Source organism: Elephas maximus, chromosome 3, assembly GCF_024166365.1.
Source record: "Elephas maximus indicus isolate mEleMax1 chromosome 3, mEleMax1 primary haplotype, whole genome shotgun sequence".
In the NCBI taxonomy this organism is placed as follows: Eukaryota; Metazoa; Chordata; class Mammalia; order Proboscidea; family Elephantidae; genus Elephas; species Elephas maximus.
Window position 1 is genome coordinate 24,784,918 of NC_064821.1, and position 24,596 is coordinate 24,809,513.

Genomic DNA, 24,596 nt, shown 5'->3' on the forward strand with positions numbered 1-24,596 from the left:
AGATGGTGTCACTCACCCAAGTGGTAACCCATTCCTTCCTAGCCAAGTGACTGACCTTTACATTTTAAAGGACTTCAAACCGAAGCTGATCTCATCAACCACCAACCCCCTAGCTTTCCTTTGTTCTCTGTGTATATATACCCCTCTCTCTGCTTGAAGAGTGAAGCACTTTGTATTTTTACTTTGTGCTGCCCAGCTTGAGTTGTAGTATTCCTCAATAAAGCTCTTTTATTTCACTGCTAACAGAGTACAAGATTTTTCAACATTAACATTTCTGTTGTCAGAAGTGGGTGGGATATCAAAGGTATATTATCTTTGACAATCCTTGAGTCATTTCCAGATAGAAGCGTGGTACCACTGAGCCACTTTGGTCTCTCTACTTCCATGAATTGTGGGGAAACATTTAAGGTAAAAGATCTCTCGAATCCAAGCTCCACTCCCTTGTGTTGATAGCTCTTCAAGTTTTATTCTGGACTCTGTTTTGGTTCTTGCAAATAAGAAGTTTGTGTTGCTGTAACTGTCATTATAAAATGGGGAATGCCAGGTCTAAAAGAGATTTGGAGCCACTTTCTGGGACTCTTGCTCACTACATGAACAAACATTTTGTTCCTGTAATGTGCATTTTCATTGTTTGTTTGGCATAAGCTCACTTAGGACAGTTTGGAAAATCAGTGGCCACTTTTGGATGCTTTCCAATTGGATAGACTAGAATGTTATGTTATCTATGTAATGTTAACTAGTAGGGACACATTTTCAGGGGGGAACAGTCCTTGGAGAAGGGCATCAGGTTTGGTAAAGCACCAGCAAAAAAGAGGAAGACCCACAATTAGATGAACTGACATAGTGGCTGCAACAATGGGCTTAAGCATAACAATGATTGTGAGAATGGCACAGGATCAGGCAGTGTTTTGTTCTGTTGTACATAGGGTTGCTATGAGTTGAAACCGACTCTAGGCACCTAACAACAACAAACAATAACGGGGTGTTTAAGATCTAAAACAAGAGATGAGGTCTCTAGCCAGCAGGATGAATTAGGTTCAAAAAGAACGAAACCAACTTTTGTATAGTTGTTACAAGGAATACCACAGTCTTTTAAGCTACAAAAATATGTGGGCATATGTTTGAGCATCTTAAAAACCTCCTGGGGACTTGCTGTCAACAGAAAGATGCCCGTTAAAGGATAAGCTGGGACATAAGGTGGGCCAGAGCATTAGGCTACTCACCAGCCACAAGAAAACTCTCATGCAACAGAGGCACACTGTGAAACGAAACACTAGCCAAACCACACAGCAGATTCTCTGCTAGGAATTTTCATTTACTCTAAAGGACCAATGTTTCAACTGATTCTTAATATCCTCGATAAATAAGCCTTAGATTTTGCCTCTACTGGAACATTGGTTTAGGCTTTATGTTCAAAAATAGTATAAGCTGAATATACTTGAAGAAATTTTAAATCTCAGTGATCATTTTGGAAAATAAGTTTCCTTCTGTTCTTCTTCCTCCCATTTTGGGAAAATGAGCTCCCTTTTGCTTTTTTTTTTTTTTTTTTTGCATTGTCTTTTCTTTCTTCTGGGAAACTTTTGTTTGAGGCGCAGGTTTTGTCAGAGGGTCTGATATCCCTCCATTTAAGATTCTGGCAAGTTAATGAGTTTATCTAGAACATATTTTTATGTTGAATTGGGTCGATCCTACCAGAGAATTGCTGTATAGGTCTTAAGAAACTGGTTTGCTTGTGGTGTGTGATACTGTATATGCCTGGTTTTTGAGTTGACAGACCAGTGAGTTTGTGTGGCTGTTCTGTCTTGTTTTTCTCTGAGAGCTTGCCTCTGGTATACAGTGTTGTGTCTGAGTTTCTGTCTTGTATCAGGTCAGAGGCCATGGCTCACAGTTGCTGTTTTTTATAAGGCTGCCTTAAATCTCAGTTCTTTTCCCTTCCAAGAAAAACTGTTTCTTATGCCTCTCTTATGATCTGGGGTTTTAGCAGCTACTCTGAGAAATTTTGATATTAATTGATCTATTTGAAAAGTACAGTGAAAAAAGAATAGATTATTTATTTTGATTGTTATAACAAGGCTTTAAAAAGGACAAATTATTTTAAATTTCTTCCCTAAAAGAGCCTATGAAGCATGCAAAAGAGAGGGTTATGAAAATGTAATAATTTCCTACCTCTGGGTGGTGTTATTAAACTAGATTATGATATTTCTTCAAAGAACTTACTCTGATCAGTTCAATGATAAATTAAATAGCCTAATATAAAAATTAATGCTTTTGAATTATGGTGTTGGTGAAGAATATTAAATACACCATGGACTGCCAGAAAAACAAACAAATCTGTCTTGGAAGATGTACAGCCAGAATGTTCCTTAGAAGGATGGCAAGACTTCATCTCATGGACTTTGGACATGTTATTGGGAGGAACCAGTCCCTGGAAAAAGACATCATGCTTGGCAAAGTGGAGGGTCATCAAAAAAGAGGAAAACCTCAGTAAGATACATTGTCACAGTGGCTGCAACAATGGGCTCAAATATAACAATGATTATGAGGATAGCTGAGGACTGGGCAGTGTTTTGTTCTGTTGTGCATAGGGTCACTATGAGTCAGAACTGACTCAGTGGCACCCACCAACAACAACAGCAATTGTTATCAATAAATTGTAGTCTTATTTGAGAGTTCCAAGTCAGTTCTTGAGGTGGCTGGTATTGACATTCAGGACAGTGAATGCCAGGCTGATGCTTTCTAATGTAAAATTTCAAAGAAGGAGATGAGAGAAATACAGTTGAGGGGAACAGAGGAGTCACCATAAGATGTCCAGAAAAAACAGTCACAAGGCAACTGTGACCAAAGAAGCTTATGAAGGTTTGGTGAGAAGCATAATTCTATATGATTGTTGTTGTTGTTCATTGCTGTAGATTTTATTCCAGCTCACAGTGACTCTATGTGTGCAGAGTATAACTGTGCTCAGTACAGTTTTTAAGCCTGTGATCTTTTGAAAACAGATTGCCAGGAATATTCCCAGGAACTAGTGAAAATAAATTTGTTTTAACAAAGATTTTTATGTTCATGTCACCCTTGAAAGGAAATCTTAAAAGCAAAACCTTCCTAAGTAACTTAAAATGTGTTTTATTTAAAGAAAGGGAGCAATTTTTATCAATAAAAAGAAAAAAGCCTGACCTGCTTAGCAAGAGAATAATAAAAAATAGAAAGAAAATAATTTAGTTATCCCTTGTCTTTTAAAATACCTAAAGCAACTTAAACATATGCAAATGAATTGAGATTCATCAATTTTTTAAATATATACATAAAAATGAGCCTCCGAGACCCACACTGTTCCAGAGAAGGATTTCAAAAGACCCCTCTCAAACAGGTGAGAAAAAACTTTTTAAGAGAAAAGAAAATAAGGTAAATAATATGGGTGTTAATGAGGTCTAAAAAAAAAAAAAAAAAAAAGTCTTAATGCAGTTACCAGAAATTGGGTGGATCCCTAACATTAAAAAAAAAAAAAATGACTAATCTAAAGTTAGATTTAAAAAACATAAGAAATGGTAAAAATTTGAATGGGAATATAGACTATTTAAAGCTTTACTTCAACAGTAATTATGTTTTGTAATATATGGGCTTAAATTAATTCCAAGGTTCTGAGTAACCCAAACCTACTGCCACTGAGTCAGTTCTGTTTCTTAGCAACCATATAGGACAGAATAGAACTGCCCAACAGGGTTTCCAAAGCTGTAAACTTTTACAGAAGCACACTGCCACATTTTTCTACCACATAACAGCAGGTGGGCTCTAACAGCTGACCTTTAGTTAGGAAACTTAACGATATTAAATTGAGTCAAAGGATATTCATTATGATTTAAGTTTGTAGGCTATTAATTTTTTATATCACAGAGAAAAAATATATATATATATATGGGTCTAGTAATATGTGTGATCATTTTTTACCACTTGAAGAGTTGTACTATAAGAGACATGTAACAAAGACAAGGAATTTAAAAGGTTTATTTAAAATAGAGTTATTTGGTACACTCAAAGTTCTTATTTGCTGTGGCTAAAAGTTTGATAATTTAATTTATGAAAAATTTTTAAAGGTCTTTAAGGTAAGATTTTTACCTTTAAGATCTTAGGTTAAATAACTCAAGTATTGTTTCTTGGTGACATATAGTAAACTTCAGACAATTTTAAAATTTGTGGAAAGCCACAAAAGATTTGTTCCTGTTTTATGGAGAGAAAAATGCTAAAAAAAGTTTATCTAATATGTTACGAATTACATGAAACATGTCAAATCAAGAGAAGTGCTAACTTTTCTTGGAGCTAAAATTTATAGCAGTAATGTTTGACTGATATTAGACAAGTGTATATTATTATGTCATAATTTTATTATTTCAATTACTAAGTTGGTTGCAACTTTGTTTCCCTTGAATCTGGCACCATCAAAGCCAATAATTTTAACTGAAACTCACTTTGTTTGCCCGTGAAGTTTTTATTACTATTCAGATGTTTATAGACTTGATAATCTTGGTATATTGTTGGTATAGCCTGATTATTTAGTATTATGTCTCAATATTATTATTTGTTAAATCTGAAGCTCTTTGAAAATAAGGCTAATCATTATGTTCAGAAATATTTTTGTCTCAAGTCTCTTTTTGATTTTATTTGGCTTTGCATTATGGTTGTAATTAATTCCCATCAGATCTTTCACTTTGAAGAATTATTATAAGTAAACCATGGGCATTTTTAAGTTGTCATCTGCAGATAAGTTTTACTTTGGTGATTCACTGAAAATGCTTGCCCAAAATATTTTAACAAAAATGGGCTATATCAGACTTATAAAGGGAACTATAATATTTTGAACACAGATGCAATTGGACTAAACCAAGATTTCTAGAACTCTTATGTAGAAGCTGACAAAGTTTTCAGACTGCTGCTGATCCAGATTTGCATGGAACCAGAATTAACTACACATGACAGGGTAAACTACAAGAATTACTATAAAGTTTATACGAAAATGTTGCTAATGTTCAATGTTCTGTTTTCCAGATATAGGGAACCACTTTTAATTTTTATTTGCCTTTTTTAATGTAAGAATCATCTGTTTCAGCAACTAATAACACTATGGCTGGTTGCAGAATATCCTATAGTATTTTTTTTTTTTCTCGTCTCCTGATTCTTGCTATTCGACTAGTCCAAAGAGGACATCTTGGTTCTGTGGCTTTAACCTTTTGGCTTTCCAGCTTTTGCATGCATACGATGTGATTAAAAACACCATGGCTTGGGTCAGTTTCACCTTAGTCCTCAGGATGACATCTTTGATTTTTAACACTTTGAAGAGGTCTTTTGCAGCAGATTTGCCCAATGCAATGTGTCTTTTGATTTCTTGACTGCTGCTACCTTGGGTGTTGAAGGTGGATTGAAGTAAAATGAAATCCTTGACAACTTCAATCTTTTCTCCTTTTATCATGATGTTGCTTATTGGTCCAGTTGTGAGGATTTTTGTTTTCTTTATGTTCTGAAGATTGTGGTCTTCAATCTACTTCAGTAAGTGCTTCAAGTCCTCTTCACTTTCAGCAAGCAAGGTTGTTTCATCTGCATAATTCAGGTTGTTAATGCATCTTCCTTCAATCCTGATGCCCTGTTCTTCTTCATAGAGTCCAGCATCCCAAATTATTTGCTCAGCGTACAGATTGAATAGATATTGGAAAGGATACTACACTGATGCCACCTTTCCTGACTTTAAACCACACAGTACCCCATTGTTCTGTTTGAATAACTGCCCCTTGATCTATGTACAGTATAGTTACTCATTTATCTCATAGGTAATTTTCAGGCACTGTAGAATAGCTTGGCATCCTTTGTCAGACGTTTAAATTGTCCACATTTTTCTGGTTTTCTCATTAAGTCCTAATTATTTTCATCTAGCTTATACCTGCAGTGCATTCTTTATAACCACAAAACAACTAAAATATGTTAAGTGTCCCACAAATTGGAACTTGTTAAATCATGTATAGCTAAGTAATGAAACAGAAGATACCAAAAAGTATTCAGGAACAAGGTCTATATATTAAAAAAACGAACCTGTTCCTGTCGAGTTGATTCTGACTCATAGCAACCCTATAGGACAGAGTAGAACTGCCCCATAGGGTTCCCAAGGAGGGCATGGTGGATTCAAACTGCTGACCTTTTGGTTAGCAGCTGTGGCTTTTACCCACTAGGCCACCAGGGTTTCCAAATATTAGTAAGTGAAAATAGCAGGTTGCAAAATAGCCTGTATGGTAAGATCACATTAAAAAGTTTTTTGTGTGTGTGTATACAAGGCTTCGAATTGATTTGGACTGGCTCAGAAAGGGCTGATGAAGCGAAACTGGAACAGACCCAAATTGTTACAATTGGTAACTATTGTTACAATTTGGGTGATTCAGAATGATAATCAGGATGGGAAAAATTATGGGGCAAAGCCCCTGAATGAGAGGCTTGGAAGAGGCATAGTGAGCCTTTTCCGGAGCCTGATGCATGAGATTGGATCATTGGCAGGCATGTATAGAGTGACACACATTCAAACTGGCATTGTTGGTGCCATCCTTGAGTGGGGCACCATTGTTTCTGACTCTGCTCAAACTCCTATGGGCAAGAGATTTGTTTTCTGTGCAACAAGTGCACTGGCCTTGTTTTCTAAGAGGGAGTTTAGCTTTTTAGAAGGCCTTCAACTTGTAACTTTTCCTGTTCTGGCAATTGTTCCAGTTCACACAAATTTTAAATATTTGTGTTAGTTCTTGTTTCACTTCCTCAACCATGACTGAACTGGGAGGAATCAGTGTGAAGCCCTGAATATATATGCCTAGAAAATATCTAAAATAGAGGTTCTTTTTTGGGGGGGGGCGGGGAGATTCAGCAACGTCTATGAGTTTATAATGAGAGTAGAAATCTAAACCCACCCATAATTTCAGTGAGTTCAGGGGTCTGCTCCCCCTGAAGCCCACTCATGGATTCAGGTTAAGAACCTTTTAGCTTGAAGGACCCCATCAAGATGCCAACACCATGGTCTCTGGGTGGGTGGAATTATGAGTATGTTACCACAAAACATGGATTTGAGCCACCTGCAGCAAAGCCAATACTGAGACAGAGGTGAGGTAAGCAGCAAGAGGGCTTTTTTGTATACCAGTACACAAGAGACAGAGAGGAATGGGCTCCTCCAAAGTCTGTCTGTCTGCTGGAGATCGACCAGAGGGTTTTATAGGGTTAGGATTTAGGCTTGAAGAATCTGGAGGATGGCAGTTCCCCTTTGAGGGGGAGCATGTTGGCCACATTTCAGACATGTTGACCTTCTGTGGGTATTCTTTACAGGTTCTCTGATGCTGTCCTGGTTTCACTCACAAGATAGGCCCCCATTGTCTGGTTGTCTGGTCCCAGATCTTATTGATCGTTGCTCTGCTTGTTCAAGAGGAACATAGGTTAATTTAAAACTTTATAGAATTGTGGAGAATGGGAGAGGCGAGGGAGGAAACAAATCACAAAATCACCAGGGTATGCAAAAGCTAACTATGCAAGCCATGTAGAAACAATGCTGTAATACCCAGAACATTAACCCCCTACAATCTCTTTCTCATGCTGCCCCTTTTAAGTATTGTTTATGAACAATTTTTTTTTTTTCTTGGCTGTATCTTCTGACTTCCTTTTTCCTGTCCTGAGGACCTATTACTTTTGAGAAAAAAATCAGAAAAACTAACAAAAAGGAACTGGACTATTTTAAAACTCTACTTTAAAATCTGTAGTTCATTTTAGCCAGGTTTACCTAATTGGCAATATTCTTAAGAAAATTGTGAATGCTTCCAATAGCCAAATAATGAGGAAGCTGAGGCCCAAAGAGGTAAAGTGACTTGTTTGTCTAAGGTCACACAGCAAGGCAGAGCCAGCACTCAGTTCCTGATTTGCAGACTGGTGTCTTTCCTTTACTTCACTCCTCCCTCCCATCTTTGCCCAAAAAAAAAAAAAAAAAAGATCTACAGTCTTGGAAACCCTATGTAGTCATTGTGAGTCAGAATTGACTCAAAAGCAGTCGGTTAGTTAGTTAGTAAGCTAATTTGTATGCATATAGGGAGGCCATTTTATTCCCCCACCCACCCACCCCCCAAAAAAGACTCAATACAGGATAATCACGATGAGGCTTTTAAGGAGAAGAGGGGGAAATAGAATAAAAAATGAACCACAATCAACATTGATGGAAGCGCAGTCAAGAAATCACAAGATGCATTGCACTGGGGAAATTCTGCTGCAAAAGACCTCTTTAAAGTGTTGAAAAATAAAGATATCACCTTGAAGACTAAGGTGCATCTGATACAAGCCATGAGGTTTTCTTTTGCTTTAGCTACACAATGTTCAAGAGCAAGTATCAGAATCTCTTCTGACATCAGTTTAGGTCTTTTCTTTGTCTCCTGTCTTTTTAACGACCTCTTGCTTTCTTCATGCATGATGTCGTTGATGTCATTCACAATTCATGTGGTCTTCGGTCATTAGTGTTCAATGTGTCAAATCTATTCTTGAGATGGTCTATAAATTCAGGTGAGATGTACTCAAGGTCATACTTTGGCTCTCATGGACTTGTTCTAATTTGCTTCAGTTTCAACTTTAACTTGCGTATGAGTAATTGACGATCTGATCTGCAGTCATCCCCTGGCTTGTTCTGACTGAGGATATTGAAATTTTTTAAATAATTTTTTATTGTGCTTTAAGTGAAAGTTTACAAATCAAGTCAGTCTCTCACATATAAACTTATATACACCTTACTACATATATACATATTCCCACTTACTCTCCCCCAATAAGTCAGCACACTCCCTCCTTCCAGTCTCTCCTTTCATGACCGTTTTGCCAGTTTCTAACCCCTCTACCCTCCCATCTCCCCTCCAGACAGGAGATGCCAACATATTCTCAAGTGTCCCCATGATGCAAGTAGCTCACTCCTCATCAGCATCTCTCCAGCCCATTGTCCAGTCCAATCCATGTCTGAAGAGTTGGCTTTGAGAATGGTTCCTGTCCTGGGCCAACAGAAGGTTTGGGGACCATGACTGCCAGGATTCTTCTAGTCTTAGACCATTAAGTCTAGTCTTTTTATGAGAATTTGGGGTCTGCATCTCACTGTTCTCCTGCTCCCTCAGGGGTTCTCTGTTCTGCTCCCTGTCAGGGCAGTCATTGGCTGTGGCCAGGCACCATCTAGTTCTTCTGGTCTCAGGATGATGTAGTCTCCAGCTCATGTAGCCCTTTCTATCTCTTGGGCTCATAATTACCTTGTGAGCTTGGTGTTCTTTATTCTCCTTTGCTCCTGGTGGGTTGAGACTCATTGATGCATCTTAGATGGCCCTAGCATTTTAGACCCCAGATGCCACATTTCACAGTGGGATGCAGAATGTTTTCTTAATAGAATTTATTTTGCCAATTGACTTACATGTCCCCTGAAGCCATAGTCCCCAAACCCCTGCCGCTGCTTTGCTGACCTTCGAAGCATTCAGTTTATTCAGGAAACTTCTTTGCTTTTGGTTTAGTCCAGTTGTGCTGACCTCCCATGTATTGAGTGTTGTCCTTCCCTTCACCTAAAGTAGTTCTTATCTACTAACTAATCAGTAAATAACCCTCTCCCTCCCTCCCCCCTCTTATAACCACAAAAGAATGTGTTCTTCTCAGTTTAAACTATTTCTCAGGATCTTATAATAGTGGTCTTATACAATATTTGTCCTTTTGCATGTAATTTCACTCAGCATAATGCCTTCCAGGTTCTTCCATGTTATGAAACGTTTCACAGATTCCTCACTGTTCTTTATCGGTGTGCAGTATTCCATTGTGTGAATATACCATAATTTATTTATCCATTCATCTGTTCATGGGCACCATGGTTGCTTCCAGCTTTTTGCTGTTGTAAAAGGTGCTGCAATAAACATAGGTGTGCATATAGCTGTTCACGTAAAGGCTCTAATTTCTCTAGGATATATTCCGTGGAGTGGGATTTCTGGGTCTTATGGTAGTTCTATTTCTAGCTTTTTAAGGAAATGTCAGACCGATTTCCAAAGTGGTTGTATCATTTTACATTCCCACCAGCAGTGTATAAGTGTTCCAATCTCTCCACAGCCTCTCCAACATTCATTATTTTGTGTTTTTTTGGATTAATGCCAGCCTTGTTGGAGTGAGATGGAATCTCATTATAGCTTTAATTTGCATTTCTCTAATGGCTAATGATCGAGAGCATTTTCTCATGTATTTGTTAGCCGCTTGAATATCTTCTTTAGTGAAGTGCGTGTTCATATACCTTGCCCAATTTTTAATTGGATTGTTTGTCTTTTTGTGGTTGAATTTTACAGAATCTTATAGATTTTAGAGATCAGGCACTGGTCAGAGATGTCATAGCTGAAGATTTTTTCCCCGTCTATAGGTCTTTTTACTCTTTTGGTGAAGTCTTTAGATGAGCGTAGGTGTTTGATTTTTAGGAGCTCCCAGTTATCTGGTTTCTCTTCGTCATTTTTAGTAATGTTGTGTATTTGTTTATGCCTTGTATTAGGGCTTCTAACATTGTCTCTATTTTTTCTTCCATGATCTTTATCATTTTAGACTTTATGTTTAGGTTTTTGATCCATTTGGAGTTAGTTTTTGTGAATGGTGTGAGGTATGGGTCCTGTTTCATTTTTTTGCAGATGGATATCCAGTTATGCCAGCACCATTTGTTAAAAAGACTATCTTTTCCCCAATTAACTGACACTGGACTGCTCGTATGTGGATGGATTTATATCAGGGTTCTCAATTCTGTTCCTTTGGTCTACGTGTCTGTTGTTGTACCAGTACCAGGGTGTTTTAACTTCTGTGGCTGTATAATAGGTTGTAAAATCAGGTAGAGTGAGACCTCCCACTTTCTTCTTCTTTTTCAGTAAAGCTTTACTTATCCGGGGCTTCTTTCCCTTCCATATGAAGCTGGTGATTTGTTTCTCCATCACATTAAAAAATGTCTCTAGAATTTGGATCAGAAGTGCATTGTATATATAGATGGCTTTTGGTAGAATAGACATTTTTACTATGTTAAGTCTTCCTATCCATGAGCAAGGTATGTTTTTCCACTTATGTAGGTCTCTTTTAGTTTCTTGCACTAGTACTTTGTAGTTTTCTTTGTATAGGTCTTTTACATCTTTGGTAAGATTTATTCCTAAGTATTTTATCTTCTTGGGGGCTACTGTGAATGGTATTGATTTGGTGATTTCCTCTTTGATGGTCTTTTTGTTGATGTAGAGGAATCCAAGTGATTTTTGTATGCTTATCTTGTAATCTGAAACTCTGCCGAACTCTTCTATCAGTTTCAGTAGTTTCCTGGAGGATTCCTTAGGGTCTTCTGTGTGTGAGATCATGTCATCTGCAAATAGAGATAATTTTACTTCTTCCTTGCCAATCTGGATGCTGTTTATTTCTTTGTCTAGCCTAATTGCTCTGGCTAGGACCTCCAACAAAATGTTGAAAAAGAGGGGTGATAAAGGGCATCCTTGTCTGGTTCCCGTTCTCAAGGGAAATGCTTTCAGGCACTCTGCATTTAGGATGATGTTGGCTGTTGGCTTTGTATAAAAAAAGAAAAAAAATGATGTTGGCTGTTGGCTTTGTATAAATGCCCTTTATTATGTTGAGGAATTTTCCTTCTATTCCTATTTTGCTGAGATTTTTTAGGATATTGAATTTTTCCATCATCTCTTCCCCCAGATGCAGTCCATTTGATTCCTGTGAGTTCCATCTGGCCAGGTCCATGTGTATAGTCTCAGTTTATGTTGGTGAAAAATGGTATTTGTAATGAAGTTGTTGGTCTTGCAAAATTCATCATGCAGTCTTCAGCATCATTTCTATCACCAAGGCCATATTTTCCAACTACCAATCCTTCTTTGTTTCCAATTTTCACATTTCAATCACCAATAATTATCAACACATCCTGATCTCATGTTTTATCAGTTTCAGACTGCAGAAGTTGGTAAAAATCTTCAATTTCTTCAACTTTGGCTTTAGTGGTTGCTGCATAAATTTGAATAATAGTCCTAATCACTGGTCTTCCTTGTAGGCATGTGAATATTATCCTGTCACTGAAAGCACTGTATTTCAGAATAGATCTTGAAATGTTCTCTTTGATGATGAATGCAAAGTCATTCCTCTTCATTCCCGCCAAAGTAGACCATATGATTGTTTGATTCAAAATGGCCAATGCCAGCCCATTTCAGCTTGCTAATGCCTAGGATATTGATCTTTATATGTCCCAATTCATTTTTTACAATTTTCAGTTTTCCTAGATTTATACTTCATACATCCCACATTCCGATTATTAATGGATGTTTGCAGCTGTTTCTTTTCATTTTGAGTCACACCACATCAACAAATGAAGGTTCCAAAAGCTTGACTCCATCCATGTCATTAAGGCTGATGCTCCTTTGAGGAGGCAGCTTTTCCCCAGTTGCGTTTTGAGTGACTGAGGGGTTCATCTTCTGACACTATATCAGACAATGTTTCACTGCTATTCATAAGGTTTTTGCTGGCTAATTGTTTTCAGAAATAGACCACCAGATTCTTCTTCCTAGTTTGTCTTAGTCTGGAAGCTCAGTCTGGAAGCTTAGCCTGAAACCTGTCTGCCATGGGTGACCCCACTGCTGTTTGAATATCGGTGACAACGCTTCCAGCATCACAGCAACACACAAGCTCCCACAGTTTGACAAACTGACAGACATGTGGGGGCTGAGAAACAATACTTATTTAAAGCAAAGGTTTTAAAGGTAAAAGCCTTAGTTCCATCAAAACTATGAGCCTTTTTTTACCTTTTCCTATGCCGTCAAGTTGATTCTGACCCACAGTGACCCTATAGGACAGAGTAGAACTGCCCCATAGCATTTCCAATAAGCAGCTGGTGGATTTGAACTGTCGATCTTTTGTTTAGCAGCCATACTCTTAACCACCAGGGAACCTTAATTTAATGAGGTTCAACTCTTGTCTTTGAGGCAATTTGTATAAGAATAAAATTAAACTCTTAGTAATTAAGGAATTTCTTTTCAATTTTAATCCTGAAAAATTCATTTCTTTGTTTCATGTTATTTGACACTGAAAGCTCTTAAAATTTTTATAAATTAACATACCAAATCTTTAGTTATGATAAAAACAGAACTTTAACCAGTTTAAATAAATTTATTTTTAAAATTTCTCTTCTAGCTGTTTATTGTCAGAAAAGTAAAAGTTAAAGCCCCTTTTTTAATTCACAAAATGAATTAATTTTTATTATTTTCTGAAAACACTAAAACCTTTTGATTTTATAAGTGCTTTTTGTCATTACACCAATTAGAAACATCATAACTTAAATTCAACAATACTATCTAGAAGTAGAAAACTGTTACCTTCTCTTTTGCTTGTTTTACAGTATCTGGTAAAGAGAGGTTTTGTGAAGAGATAGTTTTGAAATAACTTAAAGGCCTGGCTGTACTAATCAACTAACCAACCAATTTATCTTCTTCAGTGAACTTTTAAATAGACTACCTGTAGCTACCATAGGCCCAACTCATGGTTTTTAAGACAATATAAAACTTAGACATGACAAAAATTATATAAATTGATACTATTATTTATTGAGAACAAAGGAGTCCATTATAAATTTCAAGAAATTAATCAAGGCAAATCTGGGAAACAAACAAAAAACTATAACCATTTATTGATAAGCAGACATTTACCAATAAGTAACTAGATGAGCTGAGTTTTGGAAAAAAAAAAAGAAGAAGAAGAAAGGTCTGCATATAGAAGATAACTTCCTGTTCTTAAATGTTATAAATTTTTCTTCAAATTGTGAATAGAAATTTAATTTAGATAATTTATTCTCTCCTTTTCATGGTGGGCTAAAGAACTTGGGCCACCCATGAAATTATTTTGAAAGACCATGTCTGTTTGGAGGGTAGAGGGAGTTGTTTCTAATTAGTGACTCTCCTTTTTGTATTTTTAACGTTATTAAAGGAAAGATCTCTGTTAATTTCTTGGAGGCTGGTTATGCTGATGGTTGCTGGCCTCCTGTGAGGGTTGGGGAGTTCAATTTGTTCTTTTTCTGTCTTTATTAAACTGAAAACGTTTTTTTTTAAGATGATTTGGTTTTTACAATAAAAACAAACAGTAGATTCGCAGTTCAAAAGGTTATTGGGTTGTGTCTGAAATTGTTAGAGTTTTAAAGCCATAAGCTTATCTGGTTGTACTTGTGAGACTTTTTGTTTAAATTGTTCTTTTTACTTGTGTTTTAATACATAACAATCTTTTTTCTAATGCCAAGCTTCCTTGTAATAGTTGTAAGTACGGGGAAGGAAAAGATTAAGTAGAAATTCATTCTCTCAGAGTGATTAATAAAGTTTTAAATTATTTCCAAACACACTCAGTAGGAAGAATTTAGAACAGTTACCAACTAAGTATACTCAAAAACAATCCAGAACAATAACCCTAAATACCTTAGCCTTGAAAACTTCAGTTTTGAAATGTAATTTTTAGTAATCCAGTTTTGACAGCTTAGTAGTTCAGAATCAAGGTTACAGAAAGAGGAATTATCTCTGAAGGGACAGAAAGAGAAACTTCTGACAAACAGAAAAGAAAGATGAATTGTCTCTGAAGAGCAAAAGGAGGAATTGTTACAACAAAGATAGAAAGAGCAGTTGTAGAGTTCTAACAAGTTTAAAAAAATATTACCTTAATATTTTTTAAAAGTTCAAAAATACCAATTAAAACTATTAAAGGTTCAAGCTTGTTTAAAATTTAGGACTTTCAGACTCAACAATCCTAGCAGGGACTGTCAACAAGCAATCATCAATTAATCAACTATACCAACCAACCAATTAACATCTTATTACATTAATCAATCAATCAATAATTAGTTAACTGTTCTAACAGTTTATAAGGTCTGAGAGTCTACAAACTCGAAATCTCTCAGGATAAAGAATATTTGATTGCTGTTAATAATGAAGATTAGATTTATACAAGTAATATTTGGGAATGTCTCTCCTGGACAAAACAAAATGGAACAAACACAAAGTCTCGAAGAATTTAAATGCAAAAAAAAAAAAAAAAGTGAAATTCGATCCTAAACTTTAGTCATTTGCTGTTTTTGTGGATGAATTCTTGAAGATTCTTGAGGATGTTAAAGCTTGCTCTTAGAGACTGAAACGGCACATGAGAAAAAGTCTTTGTGTGCTTAGAGAAATGAAAGTGACTTTTTAGGAAGTGATGTCAAAAGGACAAGAAGAATTCAGGGTTATAGCATTTGGATAGAAGAGATTAATCAAGACTTGAAATAGCCTTTGGGAATGTACCCTAGCAGGTAGGATAGCTCTCAGAAATTTTTCCAGTTTTCTGTTTGTTTGTTTGAAAAGCAGAAATTTAGGTATTAGATGGCTTCTGGCCAGAAAAGAATAATTGCATACATTTTAAAAAGCAGGAGTTAAAAGAACTTTCAGGTTTTAGACTCTGAAAAATTCAGGCGTTAGCTCTGAAATCTTAGACTTCAGATTTTAAAAACTTCCTATATGTTCAATTCAGCTTAAGTTACTTAAGAGGATTCTGGAGCCTAATTTAAGCTGACATACTATAAAAGAATAAAAACTTTACCGGAATGAATTTATATTGAAGTCCTTAATGTAGCTATTAGAAGACTAGGCACACTAAGCAATTTCTCCAAGATTTAAAAGACTTTCTTACAAGAAAAGAAAAGAAAAAAAAAAAAAAACTAACAACTGCTAGTCACCCCTTTTGAGACAAGACACACAAAAACTTAAACATGAAATGAGACAATTACTTAGATTTACCATTCTGTAAAAAAAAAAAAAAAAAAATTTTTTTTTTTTTTTTTTTAAGGCCATCTCAAATAACATACAAGACAACACATGGAACATTCTTTTTGAACTCAGTTTATTTTGCTGGCAATAGAAAACAAAAATGGTGCACCACAGTTTAAAAGAAAACTTAGGTTTCTCTCAGACAATTTTATGCCAGTGTACTGCAGTGTTCATCTAAAAATTACGAGAAACCATTCAAACTGATTTTAATTTAAAGCAGTTTAGATCATAATTCATGGTGCAGAAAACACTAAATTCCCCTTAACGAGCACATACAGTGGCTAATGGTACTCTGTATCGCTACTAAGACTACAACCACACATGGTAAATCCACCCAGCAGCCTGTTCACCAAAAAACACACCTGAAGAAACTTTAACGGGCGTTTAGAGAAAAAAAAAGTGAGTTCACACAACCTGAAACAAGCTGCAATTAGCCAGATAACAAACTAGCCAAAATGCTCTCCAGTGAGCTGAAAGAGATGAAAGATCATTAATAGACCTCAGAGAACTTCAAACACAAAGAGGGGAGATCTTTGGTCCAAGAGGTTTTACGTGGAGAAAACTCTCTAGAACCGGGAAAGTGGATTGACCATGCAAATGGTTCATATAGGAGCCAACATTCCACAGTCCCCTCTGAGGTCATTTAGCAGGCAAATTGCCTTTGAGTTCCAGCTCTGACACCAAAATGTTGTAGAGAAAAACTTGAACGTTGTTTCAAGTTAAAACAGTGAGGTTTATTAAAGGTTTAGAACAATTGCATTTAATAGCCCATCGAAAATGGAACGAGGTAGTTCTGGGGCAGTTTTGTTATATAAGTATTCTTACAGAGTAAAAAGAGGAACCGAACCATGGGGGAGAATTACAGGAAAATTAATGAATAGTGTAATAATCACATTCTGATTGGTTACTGATCATTAAAAGTATAATTAGTGATTACATATAGTTTCACAAGATGCTTACATGTATTTTTGGGTTTTTTTTTTGGGCTATCTTTCAAAAATATCTTGTTGGCAACAGTATGCAGACAGTACTCTTCCAGAGTATTTGTATTTTGAGGAGTGCAGATGGTCACTTGGTTAAGATCTCTTGGGGCATATGGTTTTGTGTCCTGGTTTTGACTACCCAGGAAAAACATATTTTTCTCAAAAACGTAGCTGTAAGTCTAGAAATCCAGATTACAATTAGATAGCATGGTCAGCATATTATGCCTCCGTCACAGTGACTGCACTGAAAGTTGTCTTTTCCTGAGACAATCTTTAAAATGATAAAGAATGTTGATTTTTAAATATGAGATAACATTCAATATGGAAGTATTAAGAAATGGCAATTAATGAGTATTCAAAGGACTAATGCTATAAATAAGTATTTAATATTATTCTGCTAATTCAAGCAAATGCAATATAATGACAAAGAAAGGGTACATAAGCATTGTAATGTCAAAAACAAATGTGTCATTATTTGTAGATAAGCTTTTGGAGGTGGAGGGCCCTCAAATCTCTGAAGATACAGCCGTGTGTGAGTCCTTCATTGATCCACTACAGCAAATATCCTAGGGCAGCTGTTCACAAAGTGTAGCTGTGCTTGATAAGATTTACCTGGGGCTTACTAAATCACAAATGTCTGCAACCCACCCCTGGAGATTCAGACTTAGTAGATCTGGGCTGCAGGCCAAAGATTTGCATTTCTAACAAGCTCCCAGGTGGTGCTGATGCTGCTGGTCCAGGCACCACAATTTCAGAACCCCTGTTCTTATCTGTGTCGCTGGTGTTTGAGCCTAATAAAGATTTTTTTCTTCACTGTCTACTTCTTCCACACATAGCCAACTAGGATACACTGGCTTTGAGATAGCATCATGAAATCCCTTGAGTACTTTTGCTCTTTCTGCTGTGATAATTTTCCCCAGAAATAACAGAGAGGTGCGCTAAGCAGAAAATGTCTAACTTACATCTCTAGAGGCCCAAGATAGTTTCTTTCGGGGCCCTGGGAGCTAAAGTTTCCAGGCCCTTAGGGGCTGAATTCTCAAAGTATCTTATTAAATAAATTGTTTTATTGTCATTCTACTATTTACACAATTCAGCTTCCTTGGGGTACAAAGGAAATAATAGAAAGGAAAATTTCTGCCTGTACTGTCTCCCTGAAGGTAGCTGTGGAGAAAGGAGAATTTCTTCTAATTATTCCTTCTTTATCTAGTATGTTGAAACACTTGTACTCAACAAGATCTTTTTCCTGGAGATTAAACAAATTCCCTCATCTTCGTTTAAAGAAGTCTCCCAGGACCTACATGCTCTTTAAGTTATTACTGTAACTCTTGTCTCTGTTTAACAAGGTGTAACTTCAAAGTTAGGAGTTTCTCCCTAAGGGATGTGTTAAGGCCACGAGAACTCTCAATAGCTTTGACCCTCAAAATCCCTTTGTGACAAAAATGAAATGTATTTTGGTTAAGGAATTTTTGGCAGGCTTATGGGCCGTCTGGAGTCCACCTGGAATCCACCATACCATGGAAGCTGAATAAGGTCCCTATTTCAAGGAAGAGAATGCAGTCATTACTAACTTTGCTGCTGAAAAATCAAGCAGTTTGAAGACTGGAAATGTCCCTTAGAATTTGTTGAGGACATGAGTTCACTGCAGACCTCAGGGAAAGTGACTGTGATGGAGGTAGAAAGACTTCAGATGAGATTGGTTGAGGAGAGAGTGAGAAGTGTAGAAATGGAAATGTAAGTGCAGACCAAATATTTAAAAGTTTGGAGCAATACCCAAAGGGAAATATGGGCTGATAAATGAGTCTCATTTACATTGAAAGATATGAGAATGTGTTTAACTACATTGGAAATTATAATCTTGTATGCAGAAATTGGAATATACAGGATAAAGAAGGGATAAATGATAGTGCAAAGTACCTAAAACATTAGGAATAGATGGGATTCAAAGCTCAGAAGAATATTTGGGAGAACATTCATCAATAAAATAATTGTACAAAAAATCATTTAATTACAATGGTGGCTAATGTTGTGATGGATGGGTAGAGTGTCCAATGAGATCATGTATCTGGTAGAGGCCCTCTAACTGAGAAATGAAGAATCATATGTAGGATTCAGCCAAGCATCATTTTGTCTTTTGACTCTCTGAGCAGTAATTTCTTCCTCTATCTATGCAATTAATTGATTATACTGCCACAAGCGCAGCCTGATGAATGCCAAACCAATATATTTGACCTCTGAAATAATCGCATCAATGAGGTATTCTGTAGTTTCCTCTAACTCAACCTTTGAAGTAATAAACTGATGTTTTATCCTCCATTAAATGTGGCTTTTCCTATTTTTTCTGCCTACTGGAAATCTAAGGCCATCAATTCCTACAGCTTTTGGGCCAGCGATTTTCAACCAGGGCTATTTTGCATCCTAGGGGACAACTGGTAATGTCTGGACACATTTCTGGTTGTCACACTTGGGGAACAGAGTGCTGGCATAGAGTGGGTAGAGGCCAGGGATGCTGTTAAACATCCTAATGCACAGGACAGTCCCCCACAATAACGAATTATCCAGTCTAAAATGTCAGTAGCGCTGTGGTTGAGAAATTCTGGTCAAGACTGTTGAGGAATAATATTAAAAACATTATTTAAAACATCCCAGCCATTTTCTATTATTTTATCATGGTATTGAAAATATTATCTAAAATAAATCTTGCTCCATTATTTTGTGCTACTTTTTTTTTTTTTTTTTTTTTTTAGCACTTTCTACAGTTCAAATGGAAACCCTCATGGCTAGTGGTTAAGAGCTACAGCTGCTAACCAAAAGGACAGCTGTTTCAATCCACGAGGTGCTCCTTGGAAATTCTATGGGGCAGTTCTACTCTGTCCTATAGGGTTGCTATCAGTCGGAATCAACTCGATGGCAGCAGGTTTTTTAACAGGCAATTCAAATATTTTTATTGGTTAACTTGTTTGTTTTCTTTCTCCCACACTGAAACATAAGCTAGTTAAGGACAGGAACTATTTTTTTCTGCCCAACTTTTTCCCCAGCACCTAAAACATTGTAGATTCTCATTAAACCTTCCTTCTACAAAATGTATGTATGAGTAAATCTGGATGCCTAAAATTGAACGAGACTGAAAATAAAACCAGTAGAACAGATATTCTCCCTACTTTAACTAAATGTTTAAAAATACACTATTTTTTTCCAAATACTATTAAGAAACAGTCCCAATGATAAATACTTTTCAGGTTACAAGTCTTACAGGATAAATCCAGAACTCCTGGGGTTGTTTTAATAAACCATTCAATACAAAAGAACAGACAGCAGGGCACTCTTATCTACCTTTCTCCTATATATAGACAAGAGGTTGCGGAGGAGACTAGGAAAAACTATCTAAAATATTGCTTTATAAAATTTTTATGGAAGATTTTTGACAGGACCTGGAGCACTGCCTAACTCCTATGTCATTATGGGTGTCACGTATTCAAAGCCACTTAAGATTCCTCTGACCAAATGGTCTCTGTCTTTGTAGTACATGACTTTCTAAAACTGTACTGGGGAGACAATTGTACAGCTAAATAAATTTACTTAAACCTTTGAATTGCAACAATGGGTTGATTTCATGGCATGCAAATTATACCTCAATAAAGTTGTTAAAAACAAATTTCCAGAAAGTTGTCCATGAAATTATTCAAGGTGAGTTGTAAATATTTACAGATTCTACTAAGTGATTATGCTTATCACTCTGAATTGAAATCCTTTTTTGTTTTGTTTTGTTTTGTATTCCTCTCTGGTCTCCTCCTCAATTTGTACATAAAATTTGTACATAGTAGATAATAAATACATAGTTGATAAAACTTAATGGAATCATAGTGAATTGAAGCCATATCGAACAAGTCTTTTCTCACTAACAAATTATGATTCTTCAGTAAATTGTTTGTTTCCTCTTTTTTTACTTTTGTTTTGGCCCCAAAGTCTCTACTTCTTTTCATGACTACCTTTATATCCCTCACAGTCTTTATCAACTGTCTTAGTTTTGGTTCCTCCAGAAACTGACACTGAGACAAGGATTCAAGTGCAAGCAATTTACTTGAAAGAGCAAAGGATGTGGTTGGGAGAAAGGAGAAGTGACACAGGTAAAAAATACATCCAATAAAGCTTTCATTAAGTCAGCTACCACAGTGAGCGAGCAGAGTTTTCATCCTGTGGGGAAATTTTGGAAAATGTGCAAAACCCACACCTAGAATTATTCCAGGTAAGGTGGTATATCCCACACCTCTCGGTGTAGGCTGTCCCTGGCGATATGTAATTCCTGGCCACTTCTTTCACCATGCATTGTGCAAAGTAGGTTACAGCTGGTGTTGTTCATTGACAGACCGGCATGCAAAATAGAGATAGGGAGAGGATCCCAGGAATGTGGGAGGAGCACTGACAGAATTTACTACCCACCTTTCACTGGTCAGCTTTAATTCTACCAATATTCTTCTCAAAAAATGAAGTACTGAATGTATCTCACAAATGTGTAACTACCATTCCTGATGACATCTCCAGAGAGTTCAAGAAAATTAAACCACGTGAAGGAACAACTCTTATTTCATTGTACTTGTTACTACATCCTTTCAGACCTTGGAGAGTATATCTTAAAACTGCAATGACAAGACATAAAGGTAAAATAAAATAAGGAAAGAGAGAAAGTAAAGAAGAAGGGAGAAAGGAGAAAGGAAGGAAGAAAAGAAGCAAGTAAGGACCACAAAGAATGGATCAACATTTCAGATTATCCTAGGCAGTATATTGCTATGAACCATCTGAAAACACCATCTATCAAATCTAGATTCCCACCCTTGTAGTTGAAACTGACATTATTATTGTTATGAAAAGTAGGATACCAAAGTTAGGAGTATTAACTCTATGATAGGTTGCCAGGTTGGAATCCATCTTAATCTCAGACTCTTCCTCTGAAAAATGGGAGAAATGAGAATATATCTCAAAGAAATGTTGTAGTGGTTAAATGAAATCATATATGTAAAGCAATGAGCACAGTTCAGAAGTGGTAAGCACTTGGTTATGACTATTGTCTGATTTTAATTTTATTTCTTAGAGGGAAAAGCACACACATAATCAAATTAAGTTGAAGAGCATCAATGCTTGCGAGATTAACCTTTGAGGAAACCATGTCAGCACTTGACATGATAAATGTTGCAAATCTAAGGTTGGCGTTTTCAAGAATGGCTGTAAGAAAGCTGGCCAAAGAAATTTATGGACAGCATAGGAAAGAAGAATCAAAAGGAATTACTGAGGAAAGAGTTAAGGAAAAATGGTATGATAACAAGTAGAAAGCAAAGTCATAGGTGCTTTGAGGTTGGAAGATGTTGATGCATGTCTTTTGGGGAAGAAAGAAAAATCAGAATATTTAAATTCATGACATTTGGCTTTGAGGACCACAAGGCCCAGTTAGACCTGAGACCAGTGACCATCATGGACAAGAGGCTGCTCTACAGAAGAGCCTTCCCAGGGCTCCCTTTACATCCTTATTTCTCAGGCTGTAAATGAAGGGGTTCAGAATGGGTGTGACTACAGTGTACATCACTGAAGCAATATAGCCTCTCTGGGAAGAATGGGTTACCAAAGAACTAAGGCAGGCCCCAAGGCTTGTCCCATAGAACAAGGGAATCAAGGAGAGGTGAGACCCACAGGTGGAAAATGCCTTATACTTGCCCCCAGCAGACGACATCCTCATTAAGGAGAAGGAGACAACCTGAGAGTAAGAGAAGAACATTTCTGAGAGAAGAAACACAACTAACAGGGCAGTTGCCACATACAAGAAGATGTTATTGATGTGGGTATCAGAGCAGGCCAACTTGATAATCTGAGCCAGTTCAAAGAAGAAATGCAGAATTTCAGTGCCTATACAGAAGTTCAGCCATAATCAGTAGAATATGAAGCAGAGAGACCCAGCAAATGATGGCACAAGACATCAGAACCAAAAAGACACAGAGCCAGGAGTTCATGATGATAGTATAGTGCAGAGGTGACAGATGGCCACTAACCAGCCAGTGTCATTATAGTCAGGAGGAAATTGTCCAGTCCAGCAAAAATCATGAAGGACCACACCTGAGCGAGGCATCTTACATAGGAGATGTCCTTGCCCTATGACTGGGGGTTCACCAGCAATTTTGGGTCCTTGGTAGTGATGAAACAGATGTCAACAAAGAACAAGTCGGAGAGGAAGAAATATCTGTGTTGTAGAGGTGGGGGTCAAAGCTGATGGCAAGAATGATAAGCAGGTTCTCAAGCACGGTGACCAGGTACATGGACAGGAAGAGTCCAAAAAAGAGGGAGTCCTCCAAGATGCCCAGCAAGAGGAATTCTGAAATTTTTGTTTGGTTTTCTGCTTCGGTGTAGCTAGCATGTAGGCTGGAGAAGGTAAAAGCAACATTCAATGCACAGTTAACTGGCATCGCAGCAAGTCATCACTTTTACAATATCAGTTGTATTTTGTTATTGGCTCCTTACAATGATAGTGATTCTCTAAGTCACACGTAACCGTTTTCCATTTTAAATGTGTATAATTACTCAGTCACTTTAATTTAGCAGAAATCTCTCTCTTTTTAGCATCTCTTCACTGGTTCTAATTCTCCTATTTGAATCTGCACATAAACCAATTTCCTCTTCAATATGATTGTTCCAAAGTAACTGGAAACCTGTTATGTGAACCCCCAGGTATGTTCTTCTCCCCGAAAATCCCCATACCTCCTTCATTCTGGTAGCTCTATGTTCATTATTAAAAGTCATCTGAATTGAAAATCCATTTTTTAAATGTGACCTGTCACATCCTATTGATGTGACAGTTACCTCATGGTGACTCATTTTTTTAAAAATATGGCTATTACTATCACCTTCTTTGTGATGTTCTGAAATGCCTCTCTGAACAGGAGGATCTCAATTAATAACACCAAAAAAACAAAACCAAAAGAATAAACTCATTGCAGTTGAGTCAATTCAGACTCACAGCAACCCTACAGCACAAAGGTGAACTGCCCCATAGGGTTTCCAAGGCTGTAACCTTTATGGAAGCCATCTGCCACATCTTTTCCAGAGAAGCGTCCAGTGGATTCGAACCAATGACATTTTGGTTAGTAGCAGAGCACTTAAGATCTGTGTCTACAGGGCCCCCAGTTAATAATAGCTATTGTTATTATTAATCTCTTCTTTTATGACAATTATTTTAGGTACTTAATTCTCCTAACCTACAGTATAAAACTGTGATTTCAAAAATGAGTGAATCATACTGTCTGTGATAGAATTTCGGCTCTACCAACTTATTACCTGTGTGACACTGATGAAGTTACTTAATCTCTCTTAGCTGCAGATACCTCACTTCTCCAATGAGAATAGTAAATATTCCCTACACTATGAGACTGATGAGTGAATTAAATGTGATGATGCATTTTTTTTTCTAGTGTGGTTCCTGTGACACACAGTAGGCACTTGATAATTGTGAGGGCCTGTTTTTATCATTACAATAAATCTGTCTTGCATGCCTATCATTAATCAATATCCTGCGTAAACTAGGGAAGCCATTGAAGATGGAGTTGTGATCATTATAAACACAACAGGTCTGTTACTTCTTTTGACCTCTATGCAGCACTTCCAATTAGTGAAGATCCTTATGGCTCCCTCTTTCAGAAACCATTTGCCAGATGGATTCTTCCAAGAAGAAGAAAGGCCATGTGGACTGTGTAGATAAGAGGAGGAAATAAAAGCTCGCAACCATTAAAAT

The 24,596-nt window shown here is 36.8% G+C and overlaps 1 pseudogene; it reads right to left on the reverse strand.

Moving 5' to 3' along the window:
* Positions 1–22,289: 22,289 nt before the first annotated feature.
* LOC126071125 (olfactory receptor 7D4-like) lies at positions 22,290–23,274 on the reverse strand (annotated as a pseudogene).
* Positions 23,275–24,596: the final 1,322 nt, after the last annotated feature.